Below are 22,372 nucleotides of genomic sequence, written 5' to 3' on the forward strand. Positions count from 1 at the left end.
ACTGGTGCTAGTTTAATATGAAGGGTAATCTGAAACACAAATACTAAAAAGTAGGAGAATACCATGCTACCACCAATGAGCATCTCATTTCTGGCATTAACTTTGTTTATCCAAACAGCCTGTGTTATAGGAAAAGCTAAATTTTCTCTCTTTGAAGAAATGCATTAACACTATTGTTGTGTTACTGTCTCCTTTCCAAACGGTTTTCTGTTTACTTTTAGAGCACACAGTTTACATGGTCCAATCACTGACATATGCAGATCAAATACAGGTTTCTTGAACTTGAAAGCAAGTTGCTCTTTGTTTGGTTTGTTTGTTAGTTAAAATAACCATCGTTCAGATGATTCTTTCAACAAAACCTATGTGCCATATAATGTTATGACAGGTGAATGTCTGGTGTTTGTTTACTTGCATTTAATTTTGACTTTCTCTATTTGTGCATCGTTTCGCTTTAACTCCCAGAATTCAGAAGGAAGTAGGTTAAAGGTATCAAGAGCAACCTTCATGTTCACTTCAAAGCAGGTTATACTTGGTGCCTTGCTATTTTGATACTTACTCATCAGCTCTTTGATACCTTATTTCATTAATGATCTCTGTTAGCAGAAGTGTTTAGTAGTAGAGGCAAAAAAAAAGTAAGTACAGTCATTATGATGCACCAGTACTGGATTTCTTAGACAATAAAGAATTGATGAGGAAAAATGTTGACCCGGATTGCAGATTTGCAAATGGGATAAGAAGTTAAAGCCCAAGTATATGTAAAGACCACTTCCACAAACATCGGCAGCAGTAGAGTATACTGGCACTCTACAACTTGTTTTTACAGGGCACCAGTTAACCCAACAGGGTCTTTATACAAGAGGAAGGTTCTGTTTAGTGATTAAACCTCATCTCTATCAGAAACCAGCTTCTATCGTATAAAGGTGTCCCTGCCCATGGCAGGGGGTGGTGGGGGAACAAAATGATCTTTAAAGTCCCTTCCAAACCCAAACTTCCAACCCAGTCTAACCTGAGCTCAGCTATGAGGTGCATCTAGCTTCTCTCTTACCTGTATTTAAGAGTCTATTTCCACAGCAGTTCTTAAAGGTTGGTAACAGCTATTATCCTGCATAAGAAGGAATGTCATAACATTGTGTGCGTACTTGGGGCAGATATGGCTGAGATTTTACTCCTGCCTCCTTGCCTGACAACCCTTTGGGGAAAAAAAAAAAAAAACCTAAAAAAAACCAAACCAACCCAACCCACAACACAAAAAGACCCCCACACAACCCAAACCCCCAGACCAGTATTTTCATCCAAATGGCATTTCTCCACAAAACACTTTCCCCTACAGAAATCATACGGAACTGATGAAATAAGGGGAGGGGGGAAGTCATATGAAGGACAGACAAATACCGGTGTTCACCAGATTCCATCATGTCTGGGGACTTAGGGCAGTTCCATACTTAGTTGGTAACCAGCTGGTATCTGTTCATCCTCCAAACCAGGATCTCTCCTGTAATTTTGAGGCTGATTTCCAAACTGTGAACTAGGGTTCTTTTTATCTAGTTGGTATCACTCACTTCAACAAGAGAAAGCTGTGCTGATTTTACTCCGTGCCAGGCATTCAAAAGCCTAGTTATGAAGAGCCAGAAAATAGCCGCTTCCAGTGTTATGTTGCTACACACAGCAGCTCATGCTGGTAAAAATGGTTATTTTGACTACATCAAGAACAGTGAGTGGAACTGCTCCCTGGGAGGGCAGGCAGAAATGCCTCATGCTTTGAAAAGAGGCCTGGCACTTGCAGCACACTCAGGCTCTCAAAAGGCAAGGAAGGTCAAAAGCCTTCCTGAACCCTCTCTTTGAATGCCACATGCTACCAGAGAGGCCACGTCCCTTGCAGGAAGGCAGATACCAATTTTGTCTATATTCTCCATCTTCTAACCTCTACAGTCATTTTCAATTCTTTCCACCTATCCTCACCTTTTGACACTAACAATTTGTGTTCCTTTTCCAGGTATTCACATCTTTCTAGCATGTCAGGGGGTTGGAACTAGATGATCTTAAGGTCCTTTCCAACCCTAACTATTCTATGATTCTATGTAACTGATGCCTCATTTCCCCATGCCTTGGTCAATATGCTATTCTTTGCAAGCCTGAATTGCTCCCATATTGATCTGATTTTTCTTCCTCCACTCATTTCTTCTCAAATATTCTAGGTTTTATGATTTCTGCCACTGTAAGAGGGAGTAAATGCTGGCAGGTTATATTTAATGAAAGGGAAACTGATGGGAGTAAGATTCTGTCTTGTCTTTGTAATTAGAGGTATTAGAAACAGATTTGCCTCAGTAGAGGAACCAACCTGCCTCCTCTGGCAAACAAACAGTACAGGCAGTGGGTTTGAAAATGAGATTGGTGTCATCTTGATTAGTAAAGCATGCCAAGAACAGGAAAGTTAATTTCATCTTGAAATACTGAAACAGATCCAGTATTTGCCAGAGAGAGAACACACAAAAGCACCTCTACAGATAACAAGAGCTTCCCTGTTATTTCCAAGTTCATTCCTGAATAAAACTACTTGGAGAAACAGTAAAGCCTCACCCCTGGAAGAGCAAATCATTGGGCTTGAATAGCAGATCCAGGGAAGACATTGCATTTCTCTCCAGACACAGAAGCTTGTGACTGTCATTGATAAAATGAGGTCAGAGGAGGACACTGCTTTCTAGTGACATAGCTTAATTACAGGGAATAAAGGAAAACAAAGCATAGCCCTTTTGCAGAGTATTGTGGTGAACCATGGCATGCAGATCTTCTCTTCCCCCCCCCCCCCCCCCAAAGTTTACCAATATATTTTCTTCAAAGGTCTAATAATTTTTCATTAAGAGATATTGCAAGAAGATTCACAGAGGCTGCCTCTAGAAATCAAGCAAAAGCTTTAGACAGCTGTAAAGAGGTAGCAAAGGTGAGAGATGCTTCTAGAAACTAAACTCATACTCTCTTAAGACAAAAATGCCTATTTCACTATTCTTCTGCCACTGAGACAAGGATGAGTGCATAGAAGTACACCAAAGGAGGCTTTAGGGAAACAACCTGAAGCCAAGAATTGCCAAGAAGATGCAGGTTCACCGGAACACCAACACAGCACCTGCATCCACCTTTCCATCCCACTGCTGAGCTGGCTGAGTTGAATCAAGCACAAATCAAAGCAGTCTGTCAATTGCAGGGCTAGCAGCTTCCCTGACACCCAGGTTTCATCTTCCATCTCCAGGGTGGCTAGAAACAGGGTCTTCATTCTTCGTGACAGCATCTCTCTGGGTCGCTAACTCTTAATGCCAGGCCCACCTCATTCATCCTCAGTCAGCAGCATCTTGTGTGCGATTTGCCAGAACACAGGAGGACACACAGTCCTGCCCAGCAGATTGGGGGACAGACAGGGGGAGCACTGCTTTGCTCTGGTGCAGCCATTCTCCGTTTGCATTGTGCAGCACCGGAGGAGAGACATTAACATTACATGATAGGATTTTGCAACCAGGATGCCTGTGTAGCTTTTAGATTCCCAAGAGCTGTGTCTACGCTTGCCCATCCATGTACAGAAGATGAGTAACAGTTGCTTTTGCACTGCCTAGAGCTCTATGTATTTACCTTTTAGAACTTCTCTAGGAAAATATTGCCTTAGCAACAGCTGAACAGTATTGAGACCGAGACAAGTGATGTGTAGGAAGAGAATTTAAGGTGATGGTGGGGGGAACCATTATTCAGTGTTTTCCATATTTTCACAGAAAAGAATTTCATTTCCTTGCAGTTAGCACAGTCAATGACGAGGAGGTAGAAAGGTTCATGTCAAATACCTCTGGCTGTGAACCGAAATGAAATATAACTAGACTTACCAAATAACCAATGCAGGCAACCACAGGCTGCGAGTGGTTTTTTATTAATTTACTTGCTATTGAAACAGCTTTTCTATATTGGTAGAGTTCTTTTTCCTCAGCCACATTTGATGGGCATTCAGATACTTGCTTAACATAATGGCACACACGCTAATTCTGGAATACTTGTTTCTTTCTTCACTTTTACAGGTAACAAAGCAGTGTTTACACTTAACAGGGATTATAATTTTGGGACAGTTAATGCCTGTGTTTAAATCACTTCATCAATGACATACAGATTGTCTGCTCTACAGATCATGTGTTACTGAAAAGACTGGAAAGAAGAATAATCTTTAAATAAGGACTCTGCTTTGAAAGCAATGTGGCTTCTTTACCATGATGAAGTGATACACAGCATCATAAAACTCGTAAACTCGCAGCAGTTTTGTTGCCACAATTAACAGTTATTCACTTGAATTCTTTTTGGGTTGAAACTTGCCTTGGTCTAACTTCTGCTTTGTTTGGGGTTTGGTTTTTGGTTGTTTTTTTTTTTTGTATACAAAGAGTATGTGTCTGAATGAAACTGAGCTTTTTTCTTTTATGCTTATGTAAAGTGGACAAAACTGATTTTCCTTAAGGAAATGCTATATATAGAGAAGCTAAATACTTTCAAGTCCTAGACCTCAGTAGGTTTTTTGACATCATCCCCAGAGAGGCAGAAATGCAAACAAACACTATAAAAGCAGTTTCCTTCATGAAAATACACAGAGCACCAGGAACAGCTTAGTAAGTAAAGAGAACAGTGTCCTCCAGAATGGAAGTCTTTATCCTGTTGGCTCACATTTTTCACTAGCAACGATCATGTCCTGTTACCACAAATGCACACACATCAGTAGGCAAGCCTTTAAAGCCAAGTTTTAAGTATTTTCAACAAATGTCAAGAGCTGAGTAAATCATAGAGGGTGCAGGCTCTGCCACTCAGGAGGTACAGTGTGGAATAACAGCTCTGGGAAAGAAAAGAACGCTACTGAGCATTTTTGTGTCATCAAATTTACAGCCTGTTACAAATCAATCTCTGCCTCCCCACAGTTACCCCTGGGGAGCACTGTGGCTGGGAAGCTGCCTCCCTAGGGAGAACTGTACACAATGCTGGAAAACAAAACCCTGCATTTTGACCTTTTGCAGCTCTCTCATTCTTTGAGAGTAGCACACCTGCATTGTGCCAGCTGTTGGAGTAGGTTCTGTTGTTGGGGTTTTTCCTGGTTTGTCTCCAGCAGATCGACAATACAAAGGTTTATATACACAGACACACATGAAAGTTGTATTTAAGGTTACTTTCACTTGGGCTCATATATACACACACATGGCTTTCACGATGTTAAGGGGAAATGGACCCTAGATTGCCTAAAACACTTTACACTGAAATGGCAAATAAAAATTAATCCTGGGACAGTCCTATCCAAGCCAGTGAAAGTAGGGTGACCAATTCTGCAATAGCACAGTTAGTTACTCAGGTAGAAGAGACACCACAGAGGAAACATTAGATAGCTACAGTTAATAGGACATGATGTCATGGCTTCAAACTTGAACAGGGGAAGTTCAGGTTAGATATAAGGAAAAAGCTCTTTACTGTGAGGGTGGTGAGGCACTAGAACAGGTTGCCCAAAGAAGTGAATGCTCCATCCCTGGCAGCGTTCAAAGCCAGGTTGGGCACAGCTTTGAGCAACCTGGTCTAGTGCGAGGCATCCCTGCCTGTGGCAGGAGGGGTTGGAACTAGACAATCTTAAGGCTTTCCAACCCAACCCATGCTATTACATGCTCAGATATATCAGATCTCAACAGACAGAATGCTGATTTGGCGTTGACATAATTCTACCAGAGTACAGAAGTATAGACATGTGCAGAGTAACAGAAAGTGGCAGTATTAAGAAGCCTCCTCATGTTTCCACATGCTCATTTGGAAGAAGATGGAAAGAAAAATATCCTGGTTTTCCAGGTTGCCTTTTATTTCATTTTTTTTCTTCTCTTTTTCAATTTTCCATCACAAAAAAAGAAAGCACCAAACAATGGCAGGATTCCTTTCCTCATAAAACATCCCAGTAGGTGTGTGCTCTAGTAATACTGGATTCATACTAAGCACGGACTTCCATGTGAACAGTCTGTCCACCAATTTAATACATTGTAAGAGGTATGTGTTATACACATATCTTCTTAAACTTTGCCACTTTTGATTAAATAACACCTTCCTGAATTTCAAGTCAAATAGGATTTGAAATTTAAGGACATTGTAAAGATACTGGTCTAATTTCTTTGTGCAGCCTCCCATATCATATCCTTTAAAATCTGATGGATGAAGTACTGCACTGACAGCAGGGTCTTAATCATAGCCTTAAGCAAGTATTTCAGTTGATCTGTTTCTCCTCCCATTCCTGGTCTGTTTACCTTTACTATTTTTAGGTCAGAATGTCTGAGTCTGTGCAGTAAGAACCTCAAGATTTTTTATTAAAAGCTAGTAAATAGTAATATCAATGCAGTGCATGGTCACTGCAGATGCTTTCATAGGTACATTATAACTTCCAACCCTGAGAAAGAAGCTGCACCTCTGCAGTTAGCACTTAAATATCATCTTAAATATGAAAGCTCCATATGCGTTCAATATGGTCTTTCAGAAGCCTTTCATAGAAGGCTGCCATCAGAGCACTAATTCATCACAGTTGACTTTGTCATATTAAACACATTACTGTGATTATTTTTTCTCTAATAAGCAGAGCTACTGCATAAGACTATGATGTCTTGTGACATATCATATGTCTACTTCTGTCTACAAACAGAAGTAGAAATTTCATATTTTTTAGTAATTAAACCAAAGAGAACACACATTCCCCCCCATTTCTCCATTTGCTTCCGATTCTGGCTGTCCAGCTCTGGCAGTGAACGCATGTTTAGAATAAAAATAGAACCCACAATTTGAAACTTCTCTTTGTTTTGCTTTTCCCTTATAATACATGAGCCTCTGACTGAAATGAGGGAAGTCTTTCACCCAAAGAGAATTTACCAGAACAAAAGCAGCTTGGCAGAATTAACATGCTCATATTTTTGGCATATTTTCTGATATAAGTCTTCCAAAATACAGGGTGGGATCAAGCAGAGAGATCCTGATCAAGTGATAGGACACAAACTTCCTTCCACGACTGTGATAAACCACAGTCTAAGAACACAGTCTCACAAAGAAACTCACTGTACATCATAGAGTGAAGAGCATTCCCTACAGCATGTAGAGTCTCTGTTTTCTTCATAACTCCAGTTTCAGTTCTTCCACGTAAAAAATTGTGTGTTGATCTTACATATGTAACCCACCTACATCATAATCTTCAAGGGTTGCTTGCTGCCAGGCTCACTTGTGTGCAGCCCAAGGAACGTGGACAATTTTCCAGTCCTGTCTGTTCAGACTTTTCTGCAGGAAGATGGCTTTCTAGGATACTGAATTTGTGCTTTAAAACTATTCACCTTCCATTGCTTCATCTCAGGCAATGCCTTAGTGGAAGGAATAATAAATCCTCTGTAAGGCGATGAGATCTAGTAACCTGTCACTAAACCCCAAATTCTAGAAATCCAAATGAATCCTGGCCTGAAATACAACAAACTCCAAAATCAGATCCATCTGAGGCATAGCTTTTCATTAACAGAGCTCTAACAGTAATCTTGCCTGTAGAAACACAGGTTGAGGTTTTAGTAGTGAACAGTTGTAGTGGATAACATTATTTCCTTCTGTTACATCTCAAGATCAGTTCATTCAATCTAGAAATGAGATCACTAAAGAACATTGCCCACACACACACATACTGGAATATTGCTAAAGTTAGTTAATGCATGCAGGGATCAATGTCTGTTGGAGACAGAAGAAGCACTCAGCATATTTAGCATACTTGCAGCCAGGGAGATAGAGTCTGACATTACAAAAGTCTTTCTAGCTGTAGGAGTTACAAGCACTGCATTAAGCCATGAAGGGATGTTAGTCTTTAGCAACAGAGTAGACGATTATCTCTTCTAGCCTGTTGGTCTTATCTCAGAGAAAGGAATGGATTGAATGGTTGTTAAAATGTTCCTTCAACCTCATGCTTCTACGATACTGAAACAATAGCAATTTGAAGGTTAGCTCAGTGACATGAACGATTTTCTACACCAAACCAAACTGTTATCCTGACTGCGCCTTCTGTGTGAGCAGACAATAACCTTTGCCAAAAATTGGTCCCTAACTCAATCTCATTTTCAACACCGAGAGTCTAGCAGATAAAGCCTCCAATCTTCCTGTAGAGTGCTCACTTCAGTTATTATCTGCATAGACAGTCCACCAGTCCTAACGTTAGCCAAACCCTCACTGCTCCAACTTCAGGGCTTCTGAGCCTTGCTCACTGATCGGTTACCTAATCACTAGGTTGCAGGCAGTTAACAAGCATTGATTTCTAAAGTGTAAATGCAAACTGCTCAGTTGCCAAGGCTCCCAAGACGCAGCTAAAAAAAAAAAAAGGAGAAAAATCACTTGATTATTCTTATCCTTTCTTCTCCACAAGCCGAAAAAAACTACAGCTTATGTTAAATCACAAGATCAGGGTGCACCAATTGTGTGTATCATAAGCTATCACATCACATTCACCATCCATTCTCATCTCCCCAGATTCAATTCAGATTAATCCCTCCCAGCATCACCTCAGGTATTACCGATGCTTAATTGCTACAGCAGGCACTGTGCTATAGACTGCAGACTGCCCTCGCCTCTCCAGATGCTAATCTTCCTGCAGAAGGCAGGTGCAGCCACCCTCTGTGCCAGCCAGCTTGGAAAGCAGAAACAGAGCCAGTCTAGGTCATCAGCAAACTGTTCCTGGAGGTCTGTCGTGATACCTTGTGTTTACATACCATGTAGCCACCAGCCATTATTAACACCTAATGGCAATCTTAAATAATACTAAAAATATATCTCCTGTAGGTACTGTAGATGCATCTTGCTTAATGCCCACTAGAAGCATTTTGTGGGTGTAAATTACACCTGGAGAAAAGGAAGGTGGATTTCTGCTCCATTAAATTATACCATCCTCTCCCAGCCTACACATTGATTAGGTGTTGCTTAACACTGCAGTGAGACCAGGAGGCAAATCAGACCAAAGCATAACACCAAGTGTGTTGCTGAAGAGCAGATGACATCGTTAACTTTGCCAGAAAGTGTATTTTATACATTAAACATTCAAGTTCCCATTTTAATCTTGTTATAACAATGCCATATATAGCAGGGAGGGGGAGAGGGGGAGAAAAAATAGAACTGTTCCTGAAGTGAACCAAGATAGACTAAGCACTTATCCATCTTAGGAATCCGAGTTTTAACCAGGAAAAATAAAGCAAAAAGCAATATTAAAAACTAGGAATTATAGCTAGCCTTATTCCTTTCTTTGTAGAGCTGTAACTTTCCCCTGGAGAAATCTAAACAGACTGAAGGGGGGGGGGGGGAATACTAGAACATTCCAGAATCCTATTGTGAACTGCAACCTCATCCTGGCTCATAAAAGGAGAGACTTGAGACACTTCAGCCTTTCTCCCACAGGCTTTGGTTTCTATGCAAAGTAAGGGAGAAGAGATGCCTTCCAGGTGGTCACTGTGAGGACCAGGTCTTGAGTTGCTCTGTCAAGTCAGCCAGGAACACCAAATTTTTATTTCAAAATATGGCAAGGCTGAGAAAACAGACTCTGGAGCTCCAGACTACAGAAGAAGATGATGATGCAGGCTGCCTTACAGAGACAGGAATCCAGACCAAGTACAGTCTTGCCTTCTATCTACCTGCAAGCCAGCCTTTAGGAGCTGCAAGTCTGGAACTTGTGAGCACAAAGGTTTTCTTAAGTTTAATCATAGGAGGGAGCCAAGGGAAAAGTAACGTTTCCTCTCAATGAGCGTGCCACAAAGCCACTCTGGGCTACGCAAGGAAAGCACATCAGAACAAAATTACTGAAATACAATGCATGAATAAAACTACTACAGAAAGCACTTGGCATAATGCTCAGCCATTCTGCTACTAGAAATAAGCTAATCAAGCCTTGATGATACTCTTGAATATTAAACAAGGAGTTAAACATCCATCTACATCTTAGATGAAAATACCTCAACAAAAAGCATTTAAATCTAATAGACCAGTATTCTCAGAGACCCTTTGAGCTCACCATGTAAGAAAACACCGTTTCTGTGAGGACCACTTGAGTATGGAGTATGTATTTGCTTATACTGGTTAACCCAACAGTTTCCTCTCTTTCTTTCAGACTAATAAAGAATATCTCTACTTTAAGGAAAAAAAGGGGGGGGGGAGGGACACCAACAACAAAAAAAAAAAAAAAAAAAAAAAAAAAAAACAACAAACCTACACAAACTAAACAAGCAAAAATATAAATGCTGCCAAATTAACCTTAAACTCAGAGTAAACAAGAGCCCTGTAAATACATTGTCAAACAGGCTGGTGGATGCGCTACTGCACATAGTGCCAGCAGAGTCGAGTCCTTCATTCGCACAGGACTTTGCAGAATGCTCTGCCAAGCTCCACTGCAAGTTTATGGCTACAGAATTACAGCTTCAGGTTTTTATATGTTTAGCTTGGCTTCTTCCAGCAAAAAGTCAACAACTTACACAAGCAGTTGAACCCATTCTCAGTTCCATGAAACAGTGAAACAAAACTGTACTGGCCACCCAGACAAACTCCAGTTCCACCTGTGCCTTGTGCCAAAGCAACATAAAAGGACCACAGAAACTCTAGCCTATATGCACACCCTGTAGTGGTGTGAAAAAGCTACTGTCCTGCAGAAGTTTTTCCACACAGACTCCACTATACTGTTGCAGGCTGCACAGAAGTCCCTAAGTTAGACCACAGCTCCTTTCAGCTCAGTACACAGCTTCTCACAGCAGCAAATGCCCAGACAAGAACATTGTAATACCAGAAAAGTTTCCCACAGCCTCCAACAACAGCCCCAAGATGTTCCAAGTTCAAAGACAGACCAGCAGCACCAAAGAGCTACACACCAACCTTGCAAGCTGCACATCCTGTGTTTCAGCCTTCGATCACTGCCTTCCCCTCCATGCTCCCCTGCAGCAAATAACATGCTCTCCATCCTGCCTCTCTCCCATTTCAAGCGGCAGGTGAAGCTGGTCAGTGAAACCCTTGATTTGCTGATGAGGAGCACCTTGTGCTATGGGTGAGACAGCAGCAACACAGTGTTGCCATGTGTATCTCCCCTTACTGCACATCTCAGGTGCATAGAACAAAATCTGACTCCATGGTTTTTGTTATTTTGAGCCATTAATTCATTTTTATCCTTACTTTGGTGCTTTGAAGTCTACTGTGTGGTTTTCCTTTTCAGACATTCCCATGCTCAAAAAGCAAATTACAAAGAGGATCACAGAGACCAATCTTCCAGCCCTTCCAGAATACAAATTAAATCTGCAGTATTGGCAATGCCATATGCAAGTAGCTATTGCAGAGTAGGACTGCATAACAAGGCATAGAAAGATTCTGAAAGTATTAAAGAAATTTAATTTTTAATTGTACTTTCAGCTATTGACTGTTTTTAAAGTTCTGTGAGTATTTTTGCAAATCAGTGACAGCAGTGTTTGTCTTGCAGTGTAAAACCTGTTACTATATGGAATAAGTATCTTCAGAGTACAGCAAGGCAATTTAAAAGCTCAACGATACCTTGTTAGTATGATAAAACATAGTATGAAAAAACATAATTACCAATTTTGCTCTTAATTAAATTAATTTTGTTTATTAGGCCTGAAGCAATCCATAATCTTGCAGTTTTGCTTTGGTAAAACTCCCATCAAGTGAGGGGTTAGTGCTAGACACAATCTGGGAAGGAAGCCGGAAAATACTTTTCTAATGAACTTTTACAAGTTGGTTGGAGTAGGTAGCTGGTATTACCAGCTCTGTGGAAATGAAATACTTCAGTGCCATCTTGGACTGTGAAAATCACACTGTTAGAGCCTGAAGTAGGCAACATTTCAAGTTAATTTACTATCCCACTAGCAGGGTGGTTTAGGTGGAAGTTCTCACTCTGGAAAAGATGTTATTTGTGTCACTCTCTCACAGGCTTCACTATATCTTTCATGGTTGCTAAGAAACAGCAGCATTACAGTAGAGTAATCATTCCTACTCCATTTGAAATTGTAGCTAATTAGCCTCTGTGTGAAGTGGGATTCCTAGCATGAGAAGAGAGAAAGTTTGTGTTTAAATGCACAAACTGATACTACTGAATAACTGAGGATTCATTCTAAATCAAAATACTCAAATGGCAACAAGCCCTGGGAAGTTCACATGTCCCAGAAGGGTTTCTAATACTTGGATAGAAAAAAGGAATCATGATCAGCTGCATCCCAAAATCTGTGCTTTTGCAGACCTTAATAAAAACTCTCAGCTTGAGTGTGAAATCTGATGGGTACAAAGACAAAGATGATGTGATTGGACATGGATAGCATATACAGCAGGAGGAGGTTTACAGCTTAGGAGGAGGTGAGAAGTAAAAATGTGCAGGTATTGTTTTTATATGGAAATAAAAAAGAATCTGGTACAAACTACTGGGGAATAAACATGTTTAGGTTACACATACGTATCTGATTATCCTTGTCTTCTGCATGTCTTATTTATCTGAACAAATTTAAACATCCTGGTCTTGAACAGAAGTGTCTTGGTCTTGTCATTTACCAAGGAATTTTCTAATTAGTGCCTTTGTTGTATGGAGCTGTAGTCAAAGGATTTTGTCACTTGATTTCCAAATGTGAGTGAGAATCTGGTATTTCATTACTAAAGGACAATGAACGAGTGCCTGCTGCTTGAAGCTCAGGACAAATCGGTCATTATCTTTCTGGCAAATTTGTGGTAGCACTAATACCACTTTTTAACTCGATCTACTATGGGAATTTCAAATACCTCAGAAACTGATTGCTGTGAAGGCCTTTTTTTTAATTCTCTATACAACTTCATATGGAGAGAATTTTCATAACTTCCTGTTGGACAGGAAAAGAAAAAATTGTTTCAGATTTTCTTTTTCAAATAGGGATGTTACGGAGTGACCTTTCTAGCACAAACGCAAAGGACTTCTCAGTTCTCACTGAGCGGAGACTCTCATAGACTATGTAGGTGCTAAGTGTTAATATTAAAAACCTTCTGTATCTACACCGTTAGACAGCTTTCATTTTAGTGTGTATTTTAAAGAGCCAACATGCTATGCGTGATACTTTATTAAGCAAGATACACTCTGTAACCAAAATCTGAAAGATTTTTTTGTTCAGTGTGCTTTGAGAGCTTTCAAATTCTAAAAAAAATGTAGGAAAAATGTTTTAAATCCTTATTTTTAAGATGTGTTTGTGTGTTGCTATTTCCAGACTAAGATTCAAAAGTTATTACTCTGATTATCTCTCAAGCCTCTATTTTACTTCCTCTATGTAATGGTATAAAGGTTGGTACATCTTGTAAGAAATCAATGATTATTTCATTTTACTACTGATTGGGACGTCAGGGTGCTTTTAAGATGTGTTGTAAATAAACAGTTTGACAGAGGCTGTGATCCAAAAGAGAAGCCATGATAATTTTTGGAGCAGCAAAGTGCTATTTTGGAAGTGAGCTGAACAACTAGCTGCTGTCAGAAGGGCAGGAGAAAGTTAGAGCAAACAATCAGCAGGGGTGGTTACAGCCCTGACCTAGGAGAGGAAGATGCATTTTACAGCCACAAGCACACAAGCACGTAACAAAATCAGTGAATTGAGCAGAACTGGGGATCAAAGGGGGGTAAAGCTTCCCTTTCTCCCACTCCTTCCTCTGTCCATCCCAACTCTGACTAGAATTCATATGGGTAAAAAAGATCTCCATAAGATACACATAGGTAAGGACCTAAGGTCCATATACTGCTGAGAGCTTATGGCTGGCCCTAAGTAATTTGCAGAGTTTTGCAGGGCTTCTTTATATGTTCCATTACCACAAGACAATATAGCATTAAGAAATTCTTCAATTCTAGCCATAAAGGATTATCCATGGTTGATCCGTGGTTTACAGAAGCTGGCTTGTGAGAATGCAGTTTTAAACAGCAGAGTGCACATTCCACAAAAGTCTGTTTAAGGGCATGTCATTAAAGTACATAACTATGTATTTTAGTGTACCATTACTCTTTGAATGTCATTGTGAAAACGTAGTGAGGTGTGGTATAATTCAATGAGATGGTGAGTTTTGTTGCCAAATCCCAAATCTAATGCATCATTTGGTTGTAAGGAATGTTACCCAAGGGACTGACAGTCCTACCTGAGCTTAACACAGTGGCATTAAATTATCTTTTATGAGATTAATCTGTGAATAAAATTAACCATGAGTTAGAGTAGCTCAACTATAATAATCACAAATTCATCCACTATCTTGTGAGTGCTCTTTGGTAATGGCTCACAGACTTAACTCTGCTCTGATTTGCTCCAGAGGACTTTTAGAGTAAGAACTGCATTCCCTGGGAGTAGCCAGGGTTCTGGCTGCCTATATACAATGTAAAGGAAAAGCACATGGTCAGAAACCATCCTCCCCCTACGCAAAATATGTCAATCACCACCTTAATTCTGTCAGTCTTGTCAAAAACTACCAATGTGTTGTCTCCCACGCAGAGATGAATGCAATGTCCTAAAAGCATCAATTTAGATGGCAGTTCTGTGCCCAGAAAGCTTGAGGTCCTGAAACTAACCTAAAGAAGCCTTTATTAAAACCAGTAGATAGGTCTGTAAATGCCAGTTCCTTAACACTCGGTTATGTGGAACAGCATGGCAGGGTAACTCCACTCTGTAGGAAGGAAAGCAGTTTGTGTCAAGCTGTGCTCTGCCTACAAGTCCAAGTACTGATCAACATTGTTTCAGGGAAGTTCTCGTGGAGGCCGGTGGGGATGTGGACAAGTTAAAAATGGATTTGGCTTCATGAATCCTCTGGCTAAAACTCCTACTTATGGCACAAGCAGCAATAGCCACTGTTACAGAATATGAGCTGTCGTAGCAGAACGGGAGGAGCTGGCAGGATGTACTGACATTAGACAAGGGCTGTGTTCCTCTGTTCCCAGTGGCGCGCTCTGGCAGATCTCTGTGCTCCAGTGTTTCAGCTTTCAAAAGGAGCTTTTGGAAAAGGACTATGGAATAGCCACTCAGTTTCCCCTTGACAGAAAGCAGCAGTTCAGACCCACCAACTGTAGAGTCTTTTTAGGGAGCAACCCTAGAAAGGAATCAGTGAAAGGCGTCACACAAAATAGGCTGCTGTTTCAACTGGCAACTGCAAAGTACACTTGTGTTGGGCTATTTCTGTCCTCCTTGTACGAGAATGATTTCCATAATTTTAAGTCATTTTTCCAAGTAACACAATCTGGTTTCATTTCCCAGCACTAATGGAGAAGAAACCTTTAAATCTTGCAAATGAACATCAGTAACTAGATGAACCTGTAACAGAGCTAAATAAATAAGCCAGATACCCAAATGAGTTTGCTATCTACTCCAAAGTAGTGGAAAAAATAAATGATTCTGATTAGTTCTTTGAGTGGCACACTTCCAACCCCAGCAATAAAGGCAGGCTTCATGTACTCTGGAGCAGACATACTCCTTCAGCATAGAACAAAGTGAACTCTGCAGCGATGACTATAGCCAGCTATGGGAAGGCTGTTCTGCCAAGGAATAAGCGCTCAATAGTCTGCTCCAGGGATTTTGAGTGGGGTTTTTTTGCAGTTTATTTAACTTTTCTTCAGTTGAGAGTGCTTATATAGTAAATACACGTTTACAGATAACTGATTGACAAGGTTTTCTTTGTTACCTTTTTCACTGACACCTTGGGAAAAGTTCACGGGCTGCCCTGGTCTGGGGTGTCCCACCCAGGTCCACAGTCTAAGACTCAGCCTAGCTAGATAACTTAAGTTTCTGTGGTATGGTTTACCTAGGAGACAGACCTCTGAGGAGGGCTGTGATTTTTTTTCTCTGTAGAGTTTCATCCAAGTGGGAAAGGGAATGCTTTATGGTTTAGTGGATTTTTTTCTTTTGCTTGTTCACATTTTTGTTTTTAATTAATGTGTCTTTATTCCTGTGATAATAAATAAGGCCATGGAGTTACACCTATCTCCTCGCCTAATTTGAACAGCACAGGCGCTACCACGGAAGCCAATGTTTTCTGTGCTGCACTGTTTTCAGCAGGTTTTTTTTAACATGATCACTATCAAAGAATGAAGAATACAAATATAAATGAGCCATCAGAAGTTATAAGCTTTGAAGCTCTGTATAACAACTGGTCCTGAATAAAAGGAAGAACTTAAGCACCACCAGCAGCATATGGACAAGAAAGAAACCTTTCATGTAGTGAGTACCTACAGAGAGACTCCTACTGATCGTCACCACATGAAAGGATACCAAAGAGGAGATGTGCAAGACTTCAGTGGTAGGAGGTTAATACGTTATCTACTTCAATCGTGAAAAAATAGAAGAAAGAACACAGGACACTAAGAAGTTAAAAAAAAGTCAGACTGATTTAATTGGAAAGCATCACTCGGCTGCCTTCTTAAGTAATTGTTGGAAGCCATCCCAACTCTTTATATATTTAGAAGCAATATAATTCAACTCATAAATAATTTCTTAATAAGCAACAGTGTTCCCAAAGTATGTGATTTAATCCTACTGATCTGATGAGAAATAGGGCTATTCCCTTCATACAAAAATACATTTAGAACATTTTATGACAACAATAATTCTTCCATTGTATTACTGCCGTTAGAAGTAGGGTATCCTAATGAATGCATTTGGTAGTCTATGAAATGACAAAGGCTTTGGACAGTAAGAAATAAATAACAAATTCTGAACAAATCATTATTGTCAGTCCTGTGGTGTCACAGAGATGAAATTACAATATCATTAGGGAAATCTACATAAGGGTATGCAAGATTAGACCTGATTAAAGGCAGTTTTAGAAAGACTAGCAAAATCCAGTGGTGCTGTGTTGTCACTAATTTCCTGAGAAAATGTAAAAATATGTGTGTCTGTACATATTTATGCATATTTATACATGGGGGGGGGTTGGTGTTTGGTTTTGGGTTTTGGTTGTTTGGTTGTTTTTTTTCCTCAAAACAATACTGAGCCTACAAGACCAAGGTCAATATCAGCTGTTTGAAGAGGAGCAAAGACCTGGATTCCCTATCACACAAGAACAAGTCATTTTTTCAGCTAAAATCTATGCAGCAAAGCTAATGCAAATGGCAGACACAGGAAAAAAGGGCTGTCTGCCAGCTTGGGAGATTGACAAGAAAACATATGGAATTTTATAAATAGTACACACATTTCCAATAATATTTCAACCAGTCAATATTTTCCATCAAAATAGCTTAATAACGACACTTCCAGCTTATATTAATGCTAGGTACAACCAATAATTTGTGAGTTTCCCTGTTCCTAATTGCATAAGTAGATACAGTAAATACAGCCATGATATCTGTCCAGTCTTAAGTCTCTTTAGGTCCAGAGTGATTATTGTTCCTCAGTCAACCTGTCAAATATATATTTGATGAGGGCAGTGCTCCCTTGCTTGGTATAAAACCACAGCGGTTTATCAGTGCAAGTGGAACTGTGCCAGTGTACACCAGAGGATTTAGCTTCTTAGATTGAAAAAGAGCAAATAGTTTCAGAGGCTGGATCTGTACTTTGGGATGAAAAGACCACAAATTCTTTTTGCTTTAGGGCTTATGTTTTTCTATGACTTCAGTGCAAATTTCATCAATGTTCTGACTCATCTTTGGGATATTATTCAATCTGACTATTAAACATTAGATCCATGAACAGGGTTACCTTAGTACAGGCAAAAACTTAGGACGTATTTGGAAAGATATGAGAAGGGGTGGGGGGGAAGAAATCAATTCTTTTTTAAATTCAATTTCACACTAAGGTCTGTTCATTTCACTCAGAATATACCCTATAAAATGACAAAGCTATTCTCATGAGTAAGTTTAAGCAGGGCTTGGGTGTGAAATGCCTGGCTGTTGAAGAAGCGTGTTTTGATTAGTTTCAACTTGCTTAGGGTTTAAAAAAAGTAACAAATAGTGCTGAAAATCAGCGAGGTGCCAAGGCTGGCAACTGGTAGTCCCCTGAGCCGCCAGTCATTCTAATCAGGGTACCGCTGAAAAGCGCTGTTTGGAAAGCTGTTCTCTGGCAATGGAGAGAGAACCGGCTTTTCATTCATTTCCTTCCCACTTCAGTGGGTTAGTCAGGACTAAGTGAGTAGAATAGGCTCATTATTGTAACTGTTCAAAGGATAAGGATTTTAGATTTTTACACGGAGGTGGCTTTGCTGGTGTTACTAACCTCTCACAGTTAGTTTGGACTTCAAAAGTGTTGCTTTGCTCCACTTACCACTTAGATAATTCAGTTTATTCCTGTGCATCTCAATTAGGGGAAGCAGACCAAACAGCTTTACTCTCAGGAATTCATTCATGAACTGTGCTGCAACGTAATGTTGCAAATCCTGCAATGAATCAGAGGAAACTTTTCCCACTGAATCTTTTAAAGGCTCCACATAAACCTGTCCATTACTATAAAATTCAGTGAAGCATTTTCCCCTCCCAAGTAAATACTAAGTCTGAAACATTAAGCCAACAGTGACCATCCTAAGCTGCAAGTCCAAAAATACAGCAAAAGGCAGCAATTAAAACTACTGGCGCTTTAGGAATTGCTGTAATTACAGATCACATTTGCTGGGAAATACCGCACTTGATATTGTATGAACAAGAAAAATGTAGTTATGAAAAAGAAGTGATAACGCTACTGAATTTGGTGCTTTACGTCCATGTTATCCCAAGGGTTATATCTTTGAGCCCGTTTGCCATGCTAACGAATGGTTCCTTTGCTGTGTCAGTGCTCCAGAGGTACAGAAGTGCAGGGAATGGCCTGTTTGTTAGATTCCGTGCAGGCTTTGTGTCTTATCTGAGGAAACCAAGAAAGGAGCTCTTCAAGGACATGAGGAGGTCTTTATGAAAGATGCCTTCTTTTATCAAGAAACATCATACAGCCCTGTACTTACCTGCTAAAAAATATTATCCAAAGCAGTTCCTGGCCACATTAATCTCCTCGGCCCCTAGCATGATAGCACAGCTCATTCTTATGGCATGAGGAGCTGAAACCACATTGTCATAATCACAGTCCTGTGTTGGATGAACATTTTCCACCTCTGCATCACTGCTGCTCGTGTACTGAGCAGCACAGAGATAAAGCTATTTGGAAGCATGGAGGAAAGCAGGGGGGTGTTTATGTGCCGACCGAATTATTATTATAAAACAAGATATCTGAAAGGACATTATTTTGTAGAAATGAGGAAGGAAGGAGAAGTCCATTTAGCTTGCACCTTCGCCACTAAAGGACAATAAACCAGGTACGCTTTGCAATGGCCTTGAACAAAACAGAAGGTACTGCTATTAATGCAATACAAAATGTCTATTAAACAATAAAACATTTTTCTGTGCTCTCCATCTAATCTTTCAGTACCAGAGTAGGTATGTGTTGTAGATTTTCCAGGGCAAATGAGTACCTACAGACAACTGGGAAAGTAAATAAAATCAAAATCCATAGAAATGTACCCATTTCATTTAGACCATGCTAGACATTGTCAGAGATCTAACCTGGCTTTGGCATGGTTTTTTTATTTGAAGTCCATTTTTCTTGTATAACAAAGAAAGGGGAAAAAAATTACACAAGCAGACCCTAAAGAGAGAACAGAGTGTGATTACAGTTGCCCATATTTAACAAAACACATTAACTAGCATATGTGATAAGAATGACAGCCAAGAAATAACACAGAACTAAGAGTTCCAGAGATCTTATAAATCATGAGAGCTTGGTAGAGCTAGCCTATAATATTTCAGCACTTTGGAGGTTCTAATCATTCACTGCACATTCCTATCTCTGAAGGTTGTTTTTTTTCCATTTACTGCTTTGGTGACCTATGCCTTTTGTCTCTTTACTTCTGAAGCTAAAGCATAGACAATGTCATTAAAAGTCACTCCTACCTCTAGCCATTGACTGAAGTAATTTATATTCCCATATTCCAGATGAATTGCATAATTATTTTATGAAAAGAGAAAAAAAAAGGAGGAATGAGGCAAGAACAGACACAGTAAGATTTCAGCTTGTTCTCTGTTTGAGAAATTGTCATAGTGAAAAATAAACATAACTAAGAGAAATCAGAAAACAGTCCTCTGCGCTTACTGATCCAGTCCCCGGCCTGGAGGATGAGAGTATGCAAAAGACATACTGTTTGCATTCAGGACATTAATTCAGGCAGTAACCAGTGTGCAAAGCCTGGCTATCCTCTAGTACCTGAGGGAAATTAGAACAATAACAGCAGGTATCCTGTACAGAGACAATACAGTGAGAAACATGATGCAAGGCATCTCAAAAAAATATGGTTGTTTGGAACATGTCCTCTTTGAATAGCGAGTTCCCTGTAAAAGAATTAGGAAAGAGCTCCTGCTGGATATTAAGTCAGTCTTGGATGTGAAAATGGCTGAGGCAAACCGAAGTAAAGAAGCATCTTTGGAAAAATAATCTCCCTGTCATCATACATGACATCATAATTTTACATGGCCAGTTTAGGCCATTCCCACTGGTATCAGTAGACTTTATTTCATGAAACACTGAATATAGCAAAAGAATTCTAATCTGTGCAGAAGGAGGTAGAATCATGTCCTAAATTGGCTTGTTCATATACAACCTTAGGATCTGTATGTATTCCAGGGACAGAGCCTCATATAGCAAATGCTCCTACACAGGGAGGATGTATCCTCTGTGTGAGTTTCAGGAAGAAGATGCATCAGCCAGCCATGGGCATGAACACGGGTCCAGAACGTGGGCAGTGACAGCTGACTACTTTCTGCTTTTTAAGTGACTGTTTCCATTTGTCAGAAATTTTGCAAGCTGTAGCATGCTGCTTGGGTTTCGAGGCAGTCTCTCACTATATGAGAGAGAGATTTCTGGCATTTGGAGTTTTATTTCTTTGATAAAAGCTTTCCACAAGCAATTTCTGTGTATATGAAAGTCAATAAGTGTCCTCTGATGCAACATCATGCTAGCACCACTAAGCTGCACTTGATGAGAGTTCACATAATGGGAAGCTAGTCTGAGAGGCTCACTGGGGTGCCCATTTGCTGTAAGAAAATGTGATTTTAGCATGAGCATATTTTGCATTGGAGGGATGGTTGTTAAGCATGCTGGAAGGGTAAAGCTGCAGCGTTTTCTCTGTAAGCGTGAGCGTATTTAATATTTAGGGAGAGAATATTGAAAAGCAGCGAGTGGTAAATCATATTCAGGCTTTAGGCTTGAAGACAGGACAGGCAGCTGGCTGATGGGGAGATGCTGATAGCATATCTCCTACAACAAACCTGAGAGGACTGTAGCTAGAGAGGACCCAGTGCTGCCAGGAGCTGAAGAAATGCAGGTAAGCAAGTTCACCCCTAAGGCAAAGGCAGGCCTGAATAGTTAGCATTATGCCAAGGGGTCCTCAGCAGCACACCATGAGGCCCAGAGGAGGAGAACAGATTGCTGCAAAAGAAACTATTTTAATAGACTTGGGTGGGAAAAAAGAGAAAAAAAAAAGCATGCCAGCTCTTGAGTTTGGCAGCAAACCCAGCTCCACTAAGGTGAGCCCAGCTGAGTTACAAATCTCCTCAGTTATTTGCCAAAGGAAGCTTCAAATACATTGTAGTCTAAGGCTTAATAGCATAACACTAGCAACTCAAATTTGCATTAATTAAAATGAAGAATAAACCAAAGGGCTCCTCTTCCAGACCTTCCATGTTGAACAGATAATGTACTATGTGTCTATGGGGAGGACTGTGAAATGTGTCTCTTTAAATCACCCTGGGAAGTTCCATTGAATTAATAATGACCGTTGGTAAAAGTTAAATTATTGTAGGGCATCATTCAACTTAATGATAGAGTTTACTTAAATGTTCCTGCTAACAGTTATTCCCTGTGAGCAGTATAGCAATACCTATATTCAGAGTGCTAACACCGGATTATCATCCTCTAGGTTTTGTGGTGCAAACCCATAGGAAACTCTTAAGATTTTTTGGTATTTGAAAAAATAATACTGAATGACAGGTACACAGTCATTCCTTTTTAAGGTTTGTCTCCATTTAAGAGCATACAAATGTATCATTTGATTAAAACCTCTCTGCAGCAGTGATTGCTTTCTGCTAATTATTTATGTAATTAGACATGAATGTCCCTGGTTTATGCTATTGCAGGAGCACAGAGCAGGAACTACAGACATGTTTCAGGAAAAGCTGAACCCTACAAAACACATGAGCATAATAGCAGTTCACATAAACATGACACAGTGGAGAGCATACAGATAGAGGTGATCCTGCCCCTCTGCTCTTCTGTCATGAGACCGCACTTGGAGTGCTGTGTGCAGTTCTGGTGTCCTCAATGTAAGAAGGATGTGGAACTGTTGGAACAAGTCCAGAGGA

The 22,372-nt window shown here is 40.1% G+C and overlaps 2 protein-coding genes across 2 annotated transcripts in view; one reads left to right on the top strand and one right to left on the bottom strand.

The window, feature by feature from the left end:
- Positions 1-1,064, bottom strand: part of GLDN (gliomedin) — a 99,035-nt gene extending 97,971 nt beyond the window's left edge. The window contains exon 1 of the mRNA XM_057397388.1: positions 1,046-1,064. The gene's annotated coding sequence lies outside the window, so the exon portion shown is untranslated. The remainder of the gene's footprint in view (positions 1-1,045) is intronic.
- TNFAIP8L3 (TNF alpha induced protein 8 like 3) overlaps positions 1-22,372 on the top strand; it is a 46,442-nt gene that overhangs the window by 7,383 nt on the left and 16,687 nt on the right. The gene's annotated exons all lie outside the window — the stretch shown is intronic.

Source organism: Pezoporus wallicus, unplaced genomic scaffold (assembly GCF_028554395.1).
Source record: "Pezoporus wallicus isolate ANWC-B61680 ecotype Strahan unplaced genomic scaffold, APGP_CSIRO_Pwel_v1 contig_3952, whole genome shotgun sequence".
Lineage (NCBI taxonomy): Eukaryota > Metazoa > Chordata > Aves > Psittaciformes > Psittacidae > Pezoporus > Pezoporus wallicus.